Raw genomic sequence first — 6,668 nt, forward strand, 5'->3', positions numbered from 1 at the left:
CTTTCCCTAGGTCACACAGCAGACAAAGGGCAGAGTAAGGGTTAGAACCCAGGTCCTTCTGACTCTCAGCCCCCTGCTCTATCCACTAGGCCATGCTGCTTCTCCTTGTGTGTATGTTTATGCCCATGGTCACCCTCTGGATAGCATATCCAACAAAACGATCAATTCCATCTGCACTGTTTGAGGTGGGAGAGTGGCATAAAATGGCATTCATTCATTCAATCGTATTTATTGAGCACTTACTGTGTGCAGAGCACTGTACTAAGCACTTGGGAAGTACAAGTTGGCAACATATAGCGGTGGTTCCTACCCAACAGCGGGCTCATAGTCTAGAAGAAAATTCTTTGCCTCATCACTGCAAGCAGGGTTCGAACCTGCGTGGGGAGACCCCGTTGGATTTCAAGTCCAACGCCTTAACCACTCTGCCATCACAGCACCAACACAATGGCGCTACCATCCCAAGCACCAAGGTCTTCAATTTTGCAGGATTTCAGGCTCAATTCAGAGCTTAGCTGTAACGGTGTGGTCATTGGATTCAGGTGACCGATAAATAGATGATCAAGATGCTCTTTTATAAATAATAATAATGGTACTTTTTAAGCATTTACTATGTGCCAAGCACTGTTCTAAGCACTGGGGTAGGTGCAGGTTAACCAGCTGGACACAGTCCCTGTCGCACAAAGGGCTCAAACTCTTAATCCCCATTTTACAGATGAGTCAACTGAGGCAAAGAGAAGTGAAGTGACTCGCTTAAGGTCACACGGTGGACATGTGGTGGAGCTTGGATTAGAACCCAGCCCCTTCTGACTTCTCAGCCCATGCTCTGTGGCAAGTTTAGCACCAGAGCACATTCCAAAGGTTTCCAGAAGGAAAGGTACCGAGACAAACAGGAGATTTCTAGACTGTGAGCCCGCTATTGGGTAGGGACCGTCTCTATATGTTACCAACTTGTACTTCCCAAGCGCTTAGTACAGTGCTCTGCACACAGTAAGCGCTCAATAAATACGATTGAATGAATGAATGAATGAGATCAACCTGAAAACATGTTCCATTGATATCAGTGTTTGGGAATGTGCAGCTGATAGGCCTTCTTCACCTCGGATTTCAGTCTTTGGAGGACAAATGCATTGCTTCAGCAAAGGAAAAAAATGCGTTCAATGAATGGTGGATTTTGGCGCTGAACAACCACTGCTAAAGTTCATGTAAACAGTCTGGGATTGCCATATTCCCTGATTTAGACCTTCTTCCACATCTTCGGACAGATAAGAAGCGATCGATCTTAAACTCCTCCACTGTTTTTTGATGGGAGACTCTAACCCCCTACCCCCCACCATCATTGTCATCATCCCCAGTTTCCTAATCAATCAGTGGTATTTATTGAGCATTTCTCTGTACAAAGCTCATGGAAGAGTACAATACAACAGAATTTGCAAACACATTCCCTGCCCTTAGAGAGCTTACAGTCTAGAGGGGGAGACAGACATATGTAATTTACATGTCTGTATAGATATATATAAAAGCACTTTGGGGTTGGAGGTAAGGCGAATACCAAGGGCTCAAATGTCACAAATTCAAGTCCAAAGACACCACAGAAGGGAAAGAGAGCCAGGGAAATGAGGGTATAATCGGGGAAGGCCTCTGGGAGGAGATGTGACCTGGGATAGATGGGAAAATTCTGCTGGAATATTCTTAAAGAGATCTTAAATGTAGACAATCATTGAACTATCAAATATTCTGATCCCTTTCAAATTGTATTTATTCCTCACTGCAACCTGAAAATAGGATCCCAGAAAATTAAGAACAGACAAAAAGGTCTTGGAAAAGAGGAAATGTGGAGGGAGCAGGAATAAGAGGTTACTGACTCTCTTCTCCTGCATGATATGCTGTTGGCCCCAGCAAATCCCTTCACAACTGGTCCTTCTCTTCTAATTGGGATAGATGTCTACTAAAGTTGGATGTTCAACTAGTTTATCAGTTCTGGTCAATTGCAAACATCATGGTGTAGTGGATAGAGCAGGGTCCTGGGAGTCAGAAGGTCATGAGTTCTAATCCCGACTCTGCTACTTGTCTGCTGTGTGAAGTGGGGCAAGTCCTTTCACTTCTCCGAGGCTCAATTACTTCATCCGTAAATTGGGGATTGAATCTGTGAGCCCCTGTGAATCTGTGGGACAGGGACTGTGTTCAACCCAATTTACTTGTATCCACCCCTGCTCTTAGTACAGTGCCTGGCACATAGTAGGCACTTAACAAATACCATAATTATCATTATTATTCATTCATTTAATTGTATTCATTGAGCACTTACTGTGTGCAGAGCACTGTACTAAGTGCTTGGAAAGTACAATTCGGTATTATGATTACCACATCTGTCTGACTTGCGTTGGTTCAATTTGTGCATTCATTCATTCATTCAATGGTAGTCATTGAGCACCTTCTGTGTGCAGACCACTGTACTAAGCACTTGAGAAGTACAAATCTGAGTTTATTAGGTGGATTCTTGCTAAGCAGCAAACACTTTCACGTCCCACTTCATCATCACAGTCAGTCATATTTATTGAGCACTAACTGTGCAGAGCACTGTACTAAGCACTCACCCATCATCATCAGTGGTATTTATTGAGTACTTACTGTGTACAGAGCACTGTATTAAGTGCTCGGGAGAGTACAGTCCAGCAGAGACAGACCCATTCCCTGCCCACAACGAGCTCACAGTCCCGAGGGAAAGACAGACACTAATATAAATAACCTACAAAATAAGAATCCACTTTCCCTCCAGAGCCAAGTTTATGTACACAAAGGGATGAAGACACTGCTATTTATGAATTTACCTTCAGAAATAAATCTGCACATGTGTGAAACATCTGTGGGTTTTTTAAGTATTAAAGAAATTCCTCTTCTCCCAACACCCTCACTCTGCCTCTTTTCGTCTTCTTTCCCCTTAATGTCTCTCCTAACCTTGTAAATTACAGTTTACAGAAAGATTTGCATTTGCTCTCAGCCTAATTTTATTTGTTTGTTTAATAGCTTCACACCTATTTCTCCTGGGACATGGGCCTAAATCAATGCCTAATATCCAAAAAAACTATTCATTGAGATCTTTTTGATGAATAAGAGACTTGAGTTTTATCTCCTCCTGGGAGAACAGGGCAAATCACTTAACCTTTAAGTGTCTCCTTGGTTTGTTTACAAAATAGGTATTGTAAACTTGTAAAATAGGTATGGTGGTACTTGTTCCTCTGCTTATCAGATAAGCATTTTCAGAGGCTTAATAAAATAAAGCTTGTAAAGTGAGCTGCTTGGACAAAGATGCCATGTTAATGCAAGGAATTATTAATAACAAGAAAGTATGAACCTTAAGCAATATGAGGTGTAGTCCAGATTTCTATCATTTTGATCTTTTCTTACTGTTTGTCTTGGATAAATGGAGTAAGTCACTGGAAACAGTAGATTTTGAGAAGACACAACAATGCAAGGCTAATACTGTATAATTTCATTATTCAGTTCTGGTTTGCATTTCAAGTGCTAATATCCCAAGCATTGTCTGTTCTTTCATCAACTTTTCCCTATTATTTCTGCTCTTCCTAGTAGCCTTACTTATCCCATGTGTCAGACAGCATGTGAGACCTGTTAGATAACTGCCACTGAATAGCATTTCATTGTATTATAATAAGCTTAAGGAATATAGATTTCTATTTTGAATTTAGCCCCAGAGCATACACATGTGAAAACAGTGCTGATTCAATGCCCTGCTCTTTTTCTTCCTTCCCTACTTCTCCGAGGCCTTTCTTGGGCTGCAAATATGCTAACCTGTCTTGTTCTCTTTAGTGAGACCTGGAGAAGAGGTGAAATCAGCTGTATGATATTAGCCCTTCATTGGGTTTAGCCATTCTAAAGCTTGGATTCAGGTTTAGCACTTTCTGCTTTCCTGCTCATATTCAGCTTGTCAGAAACTAGATGTGCCGGGGGTGAGAGTAATGTTTTATTTTATGTTTCTTTCTCCTATTTTTTTAAATTTTCATTCTGCCTTTTCATGTTTTTCAAGTATGTCTTGTATTTGTCATTGTGTCCATGATTTAAAGAGTTTGTGAGGTATTTAGTATAGGCTTTGGGCTTTTGGCTGTATATGTAGTGCTGGAATATGTTGTCTAGCAGCTCAGTATTTGATCAGCCAGTAATATTTGTTGAGGGCTCATTATATGCAGAGCACTGTACAAAGAGCTGGAGTGAGTATGATGATTCTTAGCCTCAAGGAATTCACAAGTTAATGGGAAAGACCAACATAAAAATGCTTACAGATAAGAGGAAGAAAAGACTGGAAAAACAAGTGCATTAGAAAGGGGATATGTTAAAAGAGCGTGGATGAAAATGCTGAGGTGACAGATGGGAGGGTATGACCAGGGGAGAAGGAAAATCTGGAAATGGTGGAATTTCACAAGGATTTGAAATGAGGAGAGCTGTGGTCTGAGACCCAAAAGGGAGAAGGCTATGGCTCAGAGAACTAGGATGGACTATAAGCTCATTATGGACAGGGAATGTGTCTGTTTATTGTTGAATTGTACTCTCCCAGGTGCATAGTACAGTGCTCTGCACACAGTAAGTGTTCAATAAATATGATTGAATGAATAGGATAGGACCAAGCTGGTCTTTGAAGACAGAGAGGAAAATGGGTTTCTGTAATAGATGAAAACTTGCTGTCTCACTACATTCCCCTCTCCCTCTTGTGCTTTTGTTTCTTTTCCTTACTTATGCCATCAAAGGAGCCGTTTGAGATGTCTCTTGTAGCTACCCCTCCCAAAATTATTTTTAGGATTTCTCAAAAATGTTATCATTGGCCTGGCAGTGACATAAGTGACTAGAACTGCTTTCCTGGGCTCTGGATACTGCTAGTGTATCATTGCAGTCAACGGTACCACTGCCTCATACGCTGGTTTATCAATTGGTGGTATTTGTGCAGGGCTTCCTGTATGTAGAGCACTGTACTAAACATTTGGGACACTTGGAAAAGTATAGTGTCACAGAGTTGGTAGACACATTCCCTGCCCATGATGAGCTGGAGGGGGAGACAAATGTTAATATAAATAATGTATTGATACATAAGTGCTGTGGGGCTGAGGGGAGAGTGAATACCAAATGGCAGAAGTGCGTAGTTAATGCAGAAGGGAGAGTGACCGGGGAAAAGAGGCTTAATCAGGGAAGGCTTCTGGGTGGAGATGCAACCTGATTTATCTAGGTCTTCCTCTCATTCACAATGGCTTAGCTAGGGTTAGTCTGTCAGTCATATTTATTGAGTGCTTAACATGTGTAGAGCACTGAACTAAGCACTTGGGAGCGTACAGTATAACAATAAACAGACACATTCCCTACCCACAACAAGCTATCTCAGCCCAGCAATTTAGAGCTCAATCTTAGGAACCAGTACTTTTCTCTTAAATTCTGAGAGAGGGGATCCCTAAACTGAGCAAAATGTCTATACCCTGGCCAAACCGCTTGCCCTGTGCAAAGCAATTGGTTTTATTATTTGGTAAAATGATGCACTTAAAATGATGGAAGTAAGGTTCCTATCACTTGTTAGGGAAGCACAGGTGACTGATTTTGTGAACATAAATGTGTAGATTTATTTTGTTTAGGGGCCTAAATCAGGATTGGTATATACGTTCCTTTTATTGAGGAAAATAAAAATGAAGAGTCCAAAGAGACATATGTCAGAAGATTTACACAACACACAGCATCTTTTAACCTAATGCCTTACAGGAAAGAAAGAGACTCATGTCTATGAATTGTTTAATCTCTTTCTATCTAAATGTCAAGAACCAGCTTAACTTCTTTGGCAAAGATGATCCATGCTCTAATTTTTTGCTTACGCTTTTCATAGGCAAAACGTGCAATTTTTCTAATACTAAATTTCAAATTTGGTTCTAGTTGGCCAAAATAATCTAAAATACTTGGGAAGAAGCAGCATGGCTTCGTGGAAAGAGCACGGGCTTTGGAGTCAGAGGTCATGGGTTCAAATCCCAGCTCCACCTATTGTCAGCTGTGTGACTTTGGGCAAGTCACTTAACTTCTCTGGGCCTGTCACCTCTTCTGTAAAATGGGGATTAAGACTGTGAGCCCCCCACGGGACAAACTGATCATTTTGTAATCTCCCCAGCGCTTTGAACATAGTAAGCACTTAATAAATGCCATCATTATTATTATTAAGAAGACTCCTCTACCAAGCCTTTTAAGTAAAAGTAGATACTTGACTAACAATTCAAAATTTTAAAATCAAAGTATGCTGATGTTAAAATTGCCCAGTCACAAATGTGTGTAAATGATTTTATTATTCCTTTTATTTCACCCCCGATGCCACAAATATTAAACATTTTCAGAGATTCTTAGTCCGCTGAGATTTCAGAACTGTAGTCACCAACTTCCCAGTAATTCTATAATGTTCAGAGTAGATGACCTCAGTGTTAGTGCACTTTGAGTTCAAATGCTACTGAAGGGGTTGCAGATTAAACTTTGGGTGCACTGCCCAGTGTTTAAATATGAACAACTAAAAAGAGAGATGCAGAAGTTTAAAATAACAGCATGCAGATTTCTTTATAGAATTTAAAGAATGAAAAACACTTGCAAAAATATCAGCAGGCAGGGGCAGGAAGAACAAACGGTAACCAAATTGGGTCCTG

General features: G+C 40.8%; 1 non-coding gene across 1 annotated transcript; it reads right to left on the minus strand.

The window, feature by feature from the left end:
- Positions 1-353: 353 nt before the first annotated feature.
- On the minus strand, positions 354-435 carry TRNAS-UGA. The gene has a single exon. It is a non-coding gene; the product is annotated as a tRNA-Ser (tRNA).
- Between the last annotated feature and the right edge of the window lie 6,233 nt (positions 436-6,668).

Source organism: Tachyglossus aculeatus, chromosome 12 (assembly GCF_015852505.1).
Source record: "Tachyglossus aculeatus isolate mTacAcu1 chromosome 12, mTacAcu1.pri, whole genome shotgun sequence".
Taxonomy (NCBI): Eukaryota; Metazoa; Chordata; class Mammalia; order Monotremata; family Tachyglossidae; genus Tachyglossus; species Tachyglossus aculeatus.